The sequence below is a fragment of the Lepidochelys olivacea genome (genome assembly GCF_965140295.1).
Source record: "Lepidochelys olivacea isolate rLepOli2 genome assembly, chromosome: 2".
NCBI lineage: Eukaryota > Metazoa > Chordata > Testudines > Cheloniidae > Lepidochelys > Lepidochelys olivacea.
This window is the reverse complement of record NC_140412.1, coordinates 95,954,213-95,969,476: the sequence shown is the minus strand read 5'-3', so window position 1 is coordinate 95,969,476 and position 15,264 is coordinate 95,954,213.

The following is a 15,264-nucleotide window of genomic DNA, read 5'->3' as shown; positions in this document are numbered from 1 at the left end:
AAGGATAGTCCTGCTGACTCTGGCCATTCGGCCAAACTTCCACTAAGGCAAGGGAGTCCTATTGGTGCTGGCCATTTGACCATGCAGCCCTGAGGCTGAGGGCAGCCATATAGACTTAACCGCGGGGCTACCACACACCCTTACCCCACCTCTAGGGTGATGGGGTGTACGACATACGTGAGGGAGAAAAGTAACACTTCAGAGAGACAAGGTAGGTGAGGTATTATCTTTTATTGGGCCAACTTAAGTTGGAGAGAGAGACAAGCTTTCAAGCCACACAGAGCTCTGCATACTTCCCTATTCACTTTCTTCACGCCATTCATGATTTTAGAGATATCAGTCATAGCCTCCCCTTCATCATCTCTTTTCTTAGCTGAACAGCATGCAGTATTCAAGATGCGGGCGTACAATGGATTTATATAGTGACATGATATTTTCTGTCTTATTATTTATCCCTTTCCTAATGGTTCATAATATTCTGTTAGCTTTTTTGACTGCTGCTGCACATTGTGACAGTGTTTTCAGAAACTCCAAGGTGACTCCAAGATACCTTTCTTGAGTATTAACAGCTAATTTAGAACTCATCATTTTGTAGGTATAGTTGAGATTGTTTCCCATTGTCCATTACTTTGCATTTATCAACATTTAATTTCATCTGCCATTTTCTTGCCCAATCACCCAGTTTTTGTGAGATCCCTTTGTAACTCTTCACAATCTGCTCTGGACTTAACTCTCTTGAGTAATTTTTGTATAATCTGCAAACTTTGCCAACTCAATGTTCCTCCCTTTACCATATCATTTATAAATATGTTGAACAGCATAGGTCCTAATACAGATCCTTTGGGGGCACCACCATTTACCTGTCTCCATTCTGAAAACTGCCCATTTATTCCTACCCTTTATTTCCTGTCTTTTATCCAATTACTGACTCATGAGAGGACCATTCTTCTTATCCCATGACTGCTTACTTTGTTTAGGAGACTTTGATGAGGGATCTTGTCAAAGGCCTTCTGAAAGTTCACAATATCCACTGGATCACGTGTCTTCACATGTCTGTTACCCTCCCTCAAACAATTCTAACAGATTGGCAGCACATGCTTTCCCTTTACAAAAGCCATGTTGACTCTTGCCCCGCATATTTATTTATGTGTCTGATAATTCAATTCTTTACCATAGTTTCAACCAATTTGTGTGGTATAGAAGTTAGGCTTATGGACCTGTAATTGCCAGGATTGCCTCAACCCTTTTTAAAAATTGGCCTTGTGTTACTATCCTCCAATCATCTTGTACAGAGGCTGATTTAAGTGATAGGTTACATACCGCAGCTAGTAGTTCAGTATTTTCGTATTTGAGTTCCTTCAGAACCCTTGCATCAATACCATCTGGTGCTGGTGACTTATTACTATTTAATTTATCAATTTATTTCTAAACCTCCTGTGATAAATAAAGTGGGGGGGATAGCCCCCATTTATGAACACCCAGCCAGCCAGTGACCTGTAAAATCCCTCTTGGTGTCTGTTTGCTGCGTGCTTTATCTGTAAAGGGTTAACAAGTCCCCCAGGTAAAGAAAAAAAAAGTGGGCACCTGACCAAAAGAGCCAATGGGAAGGCTAGAACTTTTTAAAATGGGGAAAGAAACTTTCCCTGTGTCTGTTGTTCTCCGGAGAAGCAGGGAGACAGCAGCAGTGCTATAAGCAGGAATGCTGTGTAAAGTTTGAACCAGGTATGAAAAATTATCTTCCATACCTAGAAGGAATCATTTCAATAGGGAACATTTAGATAAATGTGATCAAGTTTATTCTTTATTTTGGCTTGTAGATCTCCTCTCTAACCCCATATGCTTTTGTTTGCTTGTAACCTTTAAGCTGAACCCCCAAGAAAGCTATTTTTTGTGCTTAATTTTTGGAAACTGCTCTTTTAAAATCAAGCAAAAACCTAAGTTCCAGATGTATTTTCTTTCTTTTTGTTTTAATAACATTTACCTTTTTGAAGAAGGATTTGGATTTTTGTGTCCTACGAGGTTTGTGCATATGCTGTTTGATTAGCTGGTGGCCACAACTAATTTCCTTTGTTTTCTTTCTCGGCTCTTAAGGGTACCCCACAGGGAGGAATTCCCAAGTGCTTCTTCCTGGGTCCAAGGGTTTTTTTTTTTTTTTTGCATTTGGGTGGTGGCAGCATTTACCATGCCAAAGTCAGAGAAAAGCTGTAACCTTGGGAGTTTAATACAAGCCTGGAGTGGCAAGTATTAATTTTTAGAATCCTTGCGGGGCCCCACTTTCTGCACTCAGAGTGACAGAGTGGGGATTCAGCCTTGACACCTCCTCTGTTGACTCCTCAATCTGGGACAGTTCCTCCAACTTGTCACCTAAAGAGAATGGTTCAGGTGTGAGAATCTCCCTCACAGCCTCTGCACTGAATACTGATGCAAAGAATTCAACTAGCTTCTCTGCAACGGCTTTGTCTTCCTTGAACGCTCCTTTAGCATCTTGATCATCCAGTGGCCACAACGACTGTTTGACAAAGTTCCTGCTTCTGATGTACTTATTTTTTAAAAAAGGTTGTTTAGGTTTTTTTGTGTGTTTTGCTAGTTGCTCTTCAAATTCTTTTTTGGTGTATCTAATTATACTTTTACATTTGACTTGCCAGGATTTTATGCTGCTTTCTATATTTCTCAGTAAGATTTGACTTCCAATTTTTAAATGATGCTTTTTTGCCTGTAACTGCTTCTTTTACTCTGCTGTTAAGCAACAGTCGCATTTTTTGTCTTGCTATTTTTGTTTGTTTGTTTTTAGTTGGGGTATACATTTAGTTTGACCCTATATTGTGGTGTTTTTATATAGTTTCCCTGCAACTTGCAGGCACTTCACCCTTTTGACAGTTCCTTTTAATTTCCATTTAACTAGCTTCCTCATTTTGGGGTAGTTTTTGAAGTTAAATGCTACAAAAATACAGGCAGCACACTTTCAAATAAATGTCAAGTCCTTCATTTTCGTTCGACAGTGCAATGGAGTGCAGAGCCTCTACAGCAGCGCCTCCTGCTGGTTGGTTTGTGAATTAGCTCTTTCAGCAGTGCAACTTCACTAGTGGTGTCTCACCTACCGCTACTCTCTCGGTCTCCACAGTTGGACCCACATCACTCTCGGACTGCGGCGTCCGCTTCTGGACATTGCCCTCCAGCTGTGCCCACTTCGCTGGCTCTCCTGCCCCTTCTGGGGGACCAGCAGCTTCTGTTTCTATCACCCCCCTTCAGTGGCTCACTGCAGTCCTCAGTCTTGCCCCTTCCTCCAAGAGCAAACCGTAGTCTGTTTTAGCTACTCTCATCACTGGCAAGTGGGGGGAAAAATGGGGGGCCCAGGCCTGCCCGCTACTCTGGGCCCCGACCCAGGGACCCTGTAGTAGAAGCCACTTACTGCCCTCCTCCAACTCTCCTCTACTGCCTGCTTCCCTCAGCCACTTCCCCATAGCCCCAGCACCTTCTCTGCCCCTTTGTGTCAGGACCCCAGTCTGGCAGTGGTCAACCTAGACCTCCCCCAGCCTCTACTGACCCTGCCAATCCTTGCTCCATTTTGGGCACTTCTCTAAAAGCCAGTTCTTCTCCCTTTGCCCTCCAGGGAGACACTGCCCTCCTCACTGCCTGGAAGCCTTCTTATAGGGCCCAGCCTGGCCCTGATTGGCTGTTTTCAAGCTTCCACTTGATTGGCTCTTAATAAGCCCTTCCAGGATTGGCTGGGGCTCTGCACAGCCTCTCTGGCTTGCTTTAACCCCTTCCACACCAGAGTGGGACATCCTATGTGTATGCTTTATAATTCACACTAAGAATGGTGTATCCCCCACTGTCTCAGCAAATGTTTAATAATGGAGCACAGCAGTGTTGTTTCACATTATTAAAATATAATCGTTTTAAGTGAAACATACTATCGGAATTTTGCTAAAGGCCGAAAATGTGCCTGGTGTTATGAGACATGGAAAACCAGACCGAGTCAGATTCTGATCTCATTTAAACCAATCTAAACCAAGAGTAAATTTGCAATGGCATTAATCTTGATTTACACTGATGTAAATGCCCCCCACCCCGAATTTAGCCCCCCTTCATCCTGAAGATTTTACAGTGTAGGCACCAACCCTGTAAGGGTCTGTTTAAGCGGACACTTGCGACCAAGTAGACCCCCATGTGGAGCAGCTGTAGCATGCATAGTAGTATATTGAAGCATTGGACAATAATTAAAGTTATAGTTATTTAACAATATTTTCCAAAGTAATTATCCTTTTTAAAATTGCTTGATCATAGGATTTCATAAAATCTTATGATTTGCAATGAGTCTTCCAATCAGTTAAAAATAATGACATTCACTCTTTTTGGCTTTATTAAATTTAAAGTTATTGCTACTTTTGTTTGCATATGTAACTAATTGGGGGAAGCTTGGTGAGGGGAATTCTGCCCTCAGATACATATGGTGCATTTTACATCAACAATAGCCTTTGGCACATATCTGAGGTCAGAATTTGTTCCCAAGTTTATACTGCTGTGTACTGAAGGATCACAAAATTCCCAGCTTGAATCCATGAACAGAGAGGACGACCTTTTATTAAATGGAAAAAAAAAAAAAAGATTTGATGCTTGAGCTCTAATCTATAGAACAAAGACCAACATTTTTTTGGGGGGGGGCAGTTCTTCAGACACACACAAATACAGTAGGACAGAAGGTGGTAAGCAGCAATGGGAGCACTGTATTACTTTCAGATAGATCCCAAGCCTTCCTAGCCAATAGACACCATCAGTTTGTTTGCATGCAGACATTTTAGGCCCTGTCTACACTGGCACGTTTCTGTGCAGTAAAGCGGCTTTCTGCGGTGTAACTCCTGAGGTGTACACACTGCCAAGCCACTTAGTGCGCAGAAATGGCTTACTTGCAGTGCTGTAGAAAAACCCACTCCAAAGAGAGGCGTATAGCTTTCTGCACTGGGGGGTGCAGCGCTGCGGTGCCGGTGTAGACACCCTGGTTGATTACAGCACTGCGATTGGCCTCCAGGAGGTGTCCAACAATGCCTGTTCTTACCTCTCTGGTCATCGGTTTGAACTTTACTGCCCTGCCCCCAGGTGACCAACCATCATCCCCACCCCATAAATACCTTTAGAATTTTGAAAGTCCCCTTCCTGTTTGCTCAGTGATGTGTGCAGTGGTCTCAGAGCATCTTTCCAGGTGGCCATGCCTGCTCCACGCACCAGGTGATCCCCCCTTAGAGCAATGCCGAGTTGCTGGACCTCATCAGCATTTGGGGAGAGGAGGCTGTCCAGTCCCAGCTGTGCTCCAGCTGTAGGAATTATGATACCTATAGACCAGATTTCATGATGCATGCACACAGGCTTGTTTCCCAAGGCTTGTTTCACTGCACTCAGTGCTTGTTTTCCAAGCCCAAAAGCGGCGTTCCACTGTGGTCAGCACCTCTGTGAATGCCACAAGCAATCTCGTGTAGTAGCTAGCTAGTATGCATGGTGAGATCAATGTCACACTCTTCTTGCCTTTGTAGCGTAAGGAATAACTCCACTTTCACTTGTGGTGTGTTAGTCAGAGCGAGCAGCATACTGGTCAGCAGTTCAGGATCCATTCCTGCAGACCAAAAAGGCAGAGCGCGCAGTACGCAAACCATTGAAAGATGGTGCCAAATGTGGATGGAAGCACAAGTATTGCTGGGATGCGAAGCAATGCATCATGGGGCATTGGGACAGGACCCAGGATGCCCCATGACCCCCTCTACCTTCCCACAAGTCTTCGCAGCAGAAGAGGAAGAGGTGTTCTGTGGGATACCTGCCGAGAGTGCACCGCTCTGAATACCACTGCAAGTGCTGTAAGTGTGAACATGCTATTGCACAGGCAGCTGACAATGTGAACACACAACAACGGTTTCCCTTCAGCGCTCTCTGAGCAGCGCCATATCTGCTGGCACTGTAACTCTGCCAGTGTAGACATACCCTTAATTACCATTAACCCCATATTTATTAGATGAAAGAAATGGTACAAAGTACATCTCTGGTATCCCCCAAATCATAAAGATTTTCATAGACAATTACAATAAAGAGAAAGGAAGCTGATACTATTATGGCATCTTTCTTCTTTAGCTGATGTCCAAGAAAGTATTCAGATATCTTATTAGCCATATCCAGATTACTATATTTATATATAGATAGCCTTATGCAGTTGATTTCTGGTTGCATAATGATGCAACTTATCCAATGTCCGACTGAAAAAACACTGATGATTCTGTACAGACAACTAAGTCTGCAGCGTTTTTTTTTTACTGTAGTGTCAGCCTATATCTTGGCACAGAACATTCTGTGCCATATCTAATTGTGTACAATCCATTTTAGTAAGTGGAAATTCTGTTTCTGTTCCACTTATCCAATTTTTGACAAAAAATGTTTGGTACGTGTCTTCACAGAGATTGAGCTTTTTAACGGAGGAAATACACATGTAAGAAATTGTTCCAATTCCCTTTTCAACTTAAACACATTCTATTTGAATCAAAAGATGACATAATACCTTCTAGTGGTTATTTTTTTTTAGGCCTTGGCAAGATTTTCTTCTACAATAGGTGTAATGGTTGTGTGGACTATTGGCCATATTTTCACCCAGTTCTCTGTTGTCGAGATTTTAACCAAAAGTAGGATCCTCTGCCATTTGTCAGATGTGTATGCATACTGTTTCATCATCCTACCCTCACACACTATCTTGTCTTGCCGGCTAGAGCTTTAACCTAAAATGTGTCTTTTTCTCTGGAGGTACATGAAAAATGTCTGCTAGACAGACTACATTTATTCTTCTGGACCGGATACAAAATAATTTCCTTGTCTGTTACATATTCTTGGGTAGCCTCTTGCCTTTTTCTCTTGTTTGTGAAAAGTCTTTAAAGTAGATTTCATCTAACACACTTTACACGTTGCATCCGATGAAGTGAGCTGTAGCTCACAAAAGCTTATGCTCAGATAAATTGGTTAGTCTCTAAAGTGCCACAAGTACTCCTTTTCTTTTTACACTTTACACTGAGTATTAAGGTTAAAAGGAAACTAACGCTAAAATCAGTTGAAAAATACAGAACTGCCAAGGATAATGAAAATTTTCATGTCACTAACAAATGGAAGAGGCATTAGTGTCACAACTCTCAACTGCCTTTCTGAAAGAGGAGGCACTTGCTCTTTTTGGCTGTATGTGTATTTCCATCCTATGAACCTGCCTAGAAGTAAAGTTATCCCCTTTTGTTTCAATCTTAGTTTGAAATTTCCGTTTTGTTCCCTTGTGTCCAAATTTCACTTGTGTTTCAGGTTGGCTTATTGAGAAGTGTACATAGTCTCAATCCCAGCAGTAGGGTTGTGGACAGGGATTGTGATACATACACAGATGACTGTAATAAAAAAAGAGGGGGAACAAGATGTCAACAGTATTGAAGAGAACAAGTTGACTGTACAAAAGGCTGTAGCTGCAACATCAAAATGCTTAAAAAGAGTATGTTAGTACAGTAGAGACACAAGGTGGGTGAAGTAACCTCTTTTATTGGGTCAATTTCTGTTGATGAAAGACAAGTTTGTGAGCTACACAGAGCTCTTCTTCAAATCAGAAGAATATGTATGTTTTAGTGTTTCTCTGCATTATGTACTCTGACTGCCACAATAAAGACTTTCATTCACTTTTAGTTTCAGTTTCACTTTTTGTTTTGCCTACATTACCAGAGGAGTAGAGAGGGGGGAAAAAAAACAGTGGTTTGCATGTGCTTTGCCTTTCAAACCATGGCCTGCTTTATACCGTGGAACTGTTGAGGTATACTTAATCCCTAACTAGACAGATACCACTCCGTGCAATTTTACAGTAGTATTCAGATATGGCTACAGCTCTGCCTACTGAACATAATTATTTTGCACATCCCTGGACTACCCTGGTGGGGCGGGGGGGGAAATCGTGACATCTCTAATGAAGAAATAATCAATTGATTAACTTTAAAGGGTGGAATCTTTATTTCCTTCAGACTGATTGTCCCTCTGTCTGAACAAAAAAGGCTGATTGCTGAAACAGTTGTCTCACAAATAAATGTTCAAGTGGTGTGGCCACAACACAGTGGAATCCCCTGAAATGTAGAAATTGTGGGTTTTCACTTGTCACAGTGCAGGGCAACTGCAACTGCATTGCCCCTCATGGCCCAGCAAGGGAAATCAATTTATGTGCCCAGCTCCACAGCCATCACTTCTCTTTGGCAGATGCCCACATCTCTCTCCCTCCTGACTGGGGTATTTCCCGACTGTACAGTTCACCTGCCTACATTGGGAACTTCCCAGAAAAGTCAGACTGCCTAAAGAGGACTGTTTTACTTTTCTCCTCAGAGACAGTGTAATGGTGAGGCCCCCACCTCTCACAAGCGCTTCTTCTGATCAGGTATGTCAGCAGTAGTCCCAGTCCTGCTATCGACCCGTATCCCCCAGGCTTCCTTGGAGAGGTAGTTTTATTATGCCAACAGGAGAGGTCTCTCCTGTCTCCATAGAGCATTTTTGCCAGATACACTGCAGCGCTCTATGTGTAGACATGCCCTAAGACTTAATTCTGACTAACAGGGAAGAATTGGTTATAAATCTGAACATAGAAAGCACTGTGGGTAAAAGTGATAGATATTCTGATTCTAAGGAAAGGAAGGAGTGAGAACAACAGAATAAGGACAATGGACTTCCACAAATTAGACTTTAATAAACTCAGAGAACTTGTAGGTAAGGTCCCATAGATAGGCAAGGCCTTAGATTTTCTTCATGAACAGTTAGCTCACAACAATCTAGGGAGTGAATCTACCCGCAACAGCCTGCTGCAGTCACACATGGTGATTGTTAAATGTGTTTTCAACTCCTGGGGTCATCTGCAATCTCCTCAGGTTGCTGTAGCACACCACCAGGCACCAGCCCCTCGCAGAATGGCAATAGGGTCAGGGCAGCATGAGGGTGAGCACCTTTCACCCATCTTCTGACCTGCCCTATTGCAATTGCACTCCAGGATATCTCTGTTTCCAACTCTCATAATTTTATTACGTCTTGCGATATCTCATGTTTTACATAAAACCCCAGCTTGGAAAACAAGTACAGTACGTTTTCTAGACCTCATGGTTGGGGAGACAATCATGAAAATCTGACCCAACCGCATCCTAAAGGCTCAAAAACCAGAAGGCAAATGGAAAAAAAAATGTAATGCTAATCTTATGATTTTTAAGCAAGTCTCAAATTTTGGGGGGGCTTGAATGTTTGTGGTTGCCAATTCTGGAGTATGGCCACATGTTCCTGTGACAGAATGTGAGTCACTTAAGGCTACGTCTGCACTGCACTTTTGCCAGTAAAACTTTTGTTGGTCACATACAAAAACACACCCCTGACCGACAAAAGTTTTACCAATGAAAAGTGCCAGTGTGGACAGCGCCTTGTCAGTGGGAGACGCTCTCCCGCCAACAAAGCTACCAGCCCTCTTTGGAGGTGGTTTTATTTTGTGGTCAGGAAAGCTCTCTTCTGCCAACAGAGAGTGGCTACACTGTGTAACTTACAGTGACACTGCTGTAGCTGCTGTCTCATCACTCTAGGCACTTCCTAAGTGTCTCCACATGGGTCAAATTGACCATAGAATTGATTAAGCACCAGGTAATTAACCTATTAACAAGTGATTCAGCATGAGGGAAGAGCTGGAAGGAAAGGCTGGAGAAGCCTGGGATCTCACAGAGGGGAAATCTCCCAAGCATCTGGGGAAAGGTAAAAGCTTTATGCGGGGGAGCAAACAATTGTATAGCATGTTGTAATTGAAGCACATAGTGTTGAATTTGCCATGGGGGTGTATGAAGACTCTGCAACAAGGAGTGCAGGGTGAGGGAGCCCTGCCTTGTGTCAGTTCCAAAAGGAAGGAGAAAAAGACATTTTGTGGTATGTATGGAAGTAGACTATGAGGCACATCATGTATTGGCTTTCCAGAGGTTTCATGCTACTGCTAGCTTGTGGCACAGCATAAATTACAAGTAGATTTGTGACATGCTATCTGGTGTCACAGACTTCTTTCCCAATGGATTCAAATTGACCCCTGTGCTGAGAACCAGCATGAAGCCTAGACGCTAATTAAGTCAATGAGCACAGGGTTTGCCATTGTTTTGAGGCCAGGAAATGCATTTTTAGTGATTCAAGTCTGTGGATTTTTCTGAAAGGAGTTTTAAGAAAATATCCAAATGACAATTAGCTTTAGAAAGAGTTTTGAGGAGGAATTTAAAGGTAGGATGAGAGGATGCATGGAATATAGCAGAAAGGAGGCTTTTCTTCTAGAAAAGCAGTAAAGTTGCCTCCCACACCCACCCAGAAGGACTCACTCAAGAAATAGGAAGATGACACATTTATTGAGAGCCTGACTCTTTGCTTCTGTGAATTAACAGAGTGTCATTAAAGACGAGGGAGCTATGCAGATATTCAATAGTAAAGATCTGGCCCATAGCTTGCAAGAGAAATGTCAGCATGGAACAGCGTTTAGCTTAAAAATGGACTAGTGTAATGTCTGGGAGGTGGGCCAGAAATAGAACTACAGTAGATCTCTTCCTGGACAATACCTTAATTTCTTTTTTCCCTTTCTGTAACTAAAGAAGAAAACAGCTAGCAGCCCAATTCCACAGGGAAAAGTGATCTCTTTAAAGATCTAGCTTCTTCCATTTTCTGTTTGTACACTTAAAAAAAAAAACACCTTATTGGCTTTATCTAATCTGCACACAATTAGAAGTATAATAGAGAAAATATTGGCTGGCACTTTTGAAGGACACACTATCTCTATTCTCTTACAAGGAGGAGAATAAATCAGGGGATTTGTGATAACCTTTGTGCTGGTCACAGGTCTTTTGGGTTTCTACCTATAAGCTGTGCCAAAGAATGACTTTTGTGTTCCCTACGGACAGACAAGAGTGATATATTCTGTCACCAAGAGGTTGTTTATCACAGAGCACAAACTTGAAAGTTAAGCCAGGTTTCTTGAGAAGTTTACTGCAGCGTGTAACTATTTCAGGAAACCCAGTCCAAGTTTTGATGATCCTAGGTTATGAAGGGCAAACTTATGGGTTTTGGGTGGAAATCAAGCGAGGCAGAGGCTTTACCTACACTGAAAAATTGCTTGGTTTATTGTGACAGAACACATGATACCTAAATGTTTGTGTAGACAAGCCCTTAGCTTGCAGCTTGCTGGGGTGTGAACCTACTCTTCATTAGCCTGTCATGACATGCATTAACTGTCCATGTGGACCCTGCTGATATGCTAATAGTTCATTAGTGCACTTTGCTCTCTCCCAGTCTGAAATGGGAGTAGATTAAAGCACACTACCAAACTTGCCAACACTGTGTGCTAAATCTTGTTTAACATTATGTTCATTAACCTTGAGATTGGTGAGAGCTAGACTCCTGGGACCTGATTGGGCACTCCTGGAGTGGACCACAGAGTGGGGGGCTACAGGTACAGTTCCCCTGAAACGGTGTCTTGCAAACTGGTGTGTCTGAACAGGGTCCAGATTAGGGATAGTGGTGCAAATTTGGAGTCATTTGTTAAAGAGATACAGGACCCAGGGAAATAGGTCATCTCCATAAAATTTTCCTGTCCTGTTTCTTGCGCCCACTTGGGATTCAAACGATTGTGCTGATCAAGCCCAAACACATAGCTCGTGCCTACTGTAGCAGAGGATGGCCTGACGTCCTCACATCCCTTCAACTATCAGATTGCTCCTCTCCCTGACCCCTCATACCTAAGAGAGGACAAGAGATGGCAGTCAGCAGAAGGAATGAATTTAGGGACAGGAAGAGAGCAGAAATGAGGGCTACAGAGCTGTCAGGAATGTGGTTACCAGCACCTCAACTGCCACCTGTCTGCCCTAAAACATCCAATGGCCGTGGAAGGGGGGAGGGGAACGGGGGATCTGGCAACTGTAGGGAGTGCAGCTCTCAAGCTTACTTTGGCTGCAACCTCAGAAGCAGGGATAGGAGCTGCATTCCTGTTGCTGCTGCAGCTTCAGCTGTCTGAGGAGCTGGGCTGGTATCGTAGGTCCTGGGACAACTTTGGGGACAGGTTCCCTTGTCTCCTTATAAGCAGTGGGAAAGAAGTAGTGCAGAACCTCTTCTCTAAACCTACCCTAGTAGGTGGGGTGCTCTGATCCCCTGAGCCAGGACTGTTGCAGCAGGAAAGGAATGAAGCTGATTTGAAAAATTACAACAAAATATTTCCCAGTTGGAATTGGCTGATTAATTGAAACTGAGAAATTCTGCTTCAGTGCTTAGATTTGGACAAAGTTCCAACAGAGCCCTGGCTGCCAGGTCGATTCTTGTCAGAAACCTGTTTGATTTTCTGCCAGCTCACCTGCCCACCTCCTCAGAAGCCCATTTGGTGGGTGAGAGTCTGGGAGCCTCTTGGCTCCTCAGCAGCCTGGATTTCCAGGGTGTGTGATTCTAGGGCAGCCTGCCAGGTGCACTGCCCTGAAGCCACGGCTCCATTTCCTTTGTCACAGTTGGCTTTCATTCCGAATCAGAATACAATCAAATTTCAAAGTCCTCTGCAAAATGGAATTCTTTCTCTGTCCAACTCCAGAAAGGAGCTCTGTTACTGCCCCCTACACCTTCCCTTACCCTATCTTAGAAGGGTTTGGGGCAATTACAGGGGGTGACCTCAAGGTAAAGGTATCTAGGCTCGCCTTGCTGCTGCTAGGGTCAGAGGATGTCAGGGATCCTAGTTCCTGGGCTGCTCCCTGATGAGGGAAGGATCCTTGGGTCTCCCCTCACTCTAAGGATGCTGATGCTCAAAGAAGGAAGAGGGAACAATTATAGCTCCACTTCCTTAAAGGTGGAATAAGGAGCAAATGAGAGGTGCCCGAGTGCTGTTTGTTACCACCTCTATTTGTGGAACCTGGATGTGTATATATTTCATAAATAAAATAATTACAGCAAGAAAACATCTGACTCCCTGTCACTGATTTCTCCTGCAAACCCCAAAATCTGATACTATTTTGTATCACAAGAGTGCAAGTGTTTTACCACTGAATTCAAAGGGAGAAGGAGCAGACCCTAAATTTGAGTTCTTCTGTCCAGTAACCTTGGTTTGGCGGAACAGGAGATGCCTTTGCTGCAGGGGCCTGTAGTTTCCTATTCACTCTTTCATAGACTCCAAGATTTTTGCTGTTATTGTACACCTTCTTTCCACTAGTTCTTTCTTATTCTCAGCTAAAGAGATGTCAAATCCTATATATTAAGCACTGATATAAATAAATTATGACCGTTAGGTGGAATGTTTGCAAGTCTTAGCAAAATGCTGCAGCGCTTCCTTGCAAAGTGAGGCCTTCATTTGCAAACAAGGAAATGTTAATGAGAGTTCATTAGCCTGGAAAGTGGCTACTGCTCAGAGCAAGCACCCAGAAATATTACAGTACATTTATTTTTTTCTTAGAATTGAAGTTGCTAGCAGTTTTAACCTTTTTAATGATAAGGAGGAACTATGAACTCTTAGAATAAGCTATTTAACAAAGCTGGTACAAACACCAACAGAGCAATCTTTCTGAATATTGAAAGTTAATTGGTTACCTAGGTGCTTCTGAAAACTTTACCCAGTGTGTTAAGTGTAAAACGAATCACTTGCTTAACCTTAAAAGTAGAACCAGCTCTAGGTTTGCAGGGCCCCTTGCTAAGTAAGGTTTAGAGAACTGCAGGAGCTAAGATAACCTAGGTAAGAATTGAAGGCTTTGTAACTTGACTGTGAGTGGTAGAAAGAGCTCTTCACTGCAGACATCTGATCTGTCTGCCACTCTGCGAGATGGAGATCTTTCTTTTTAATTTTTGCAGATGGAATCACATATCTGAGTTTGAAAATACCTGAATCTGTAAGTATGTCTTTCTCTGAGCACTCTGCTCCCTATGGAGAAGGCTGCTTAGAATATTGTGCTTGAACTGCAACTACCATCTCATATATTACCAGACGCAGTTATATTAATCTGCCTAGAACTAGGAAGTAAAGAGGAAGTTAATAAAATATACAGAAGGTTGCCATGAAGTTCCTGTTGGGGGCTAGAAATTGTATGTTGGGTCATGAATGCTCACAAAATTGGGGTTGGGGTGTGGGAGGGGGTAAGGGCTCTGGTTGGGGGTGAGAGCTCTGTGGTACAGCCAGAAATGAGGAGTTCAGGGTGCGGGATGGGGCTCTGGGTTGGGGTGGGGGAGTGGGGTGGGGAGGGAGAGGGCTCTGGCTGGGGGTGCGGGCTCTGGGGTGGGGCTGGGGATGAGGAGTTTGGGGTGTACAAGGGTGCTCTGGGCTGGGACTGAGAGGTTCAGAGCGGGATCAGGGCTGGGGCAAGGGGTTGGGGCGTGGGGAGAGGCTCAGGGGTGCAGGCTCCAGGCAGCGCTTACCTCAAGCAGCTCCTGGAAGCAGCAGCATATCTCTTCTCCAGCTCCTACGCGTAGGCACGGCCAGGTGGCTCTGCACACTGCCCCATCTGCAGGCACTGCCCCTGCAGCTCCCATTGGAGCACCGGAGGGGGTCATTGGAGCGCATAGGAGCCGGAGCGGGGCCATGCCGCTGCTTCCAGAAGCAGCCGCGGCTTCCAGGAGCAGCCCCTGACCCTGCTCCCTGGCTGGAGCACTGGAACAGGGCAAGCCCCAGACCCCGCTTCCCACCGGGAGCTGGAGGGCTGGCTTAAAACAGCTGGCTGGCTGTAGTTTGCCCACCCCTGCTGTAGAGATAGGTCTTGCAACATTGTGTGGAAAATGCATAAATACCTCTTAAAAATATGGGCCTAAGTCTGTCTCGCTTTCAAAAGTGACTTTGGCCCTTCGTAGCGTCAGTCCCATTCACTTTCCAATCCTTTAAAAATCTAAGCCATAGAGGCTGTTTTCCCACCCTTACCACCTGAAAACCTGTTTTGTACATCCCTTCCACAACCATGGAGTAGAGAGGCTACCGTAGAATGTGTGTTGGGGGCGGGAGGGTAGCAGGGAGCCTGCAGTAGTGTTATCCCCACCCCCTTGTTTGCTCCTCAGTGTTTAATTGAGAAAGTGTGAAGAGTGTATCCTCTATTACCTTATCAAAATGCATAACCTTAAAAAGAGAGGAAGGATGGTCTTGTGGCAAAGGCACGGGTCCAAGACTTGGGACATCTGGCTCAACTTCCAGCTTGGGCCCAGACTTACCACGTGACCCTGGGTTAGTTACCTCCTTTCTGTATTTCAGTTCCCTGTCTAAAAATGGAATACCAATATTTC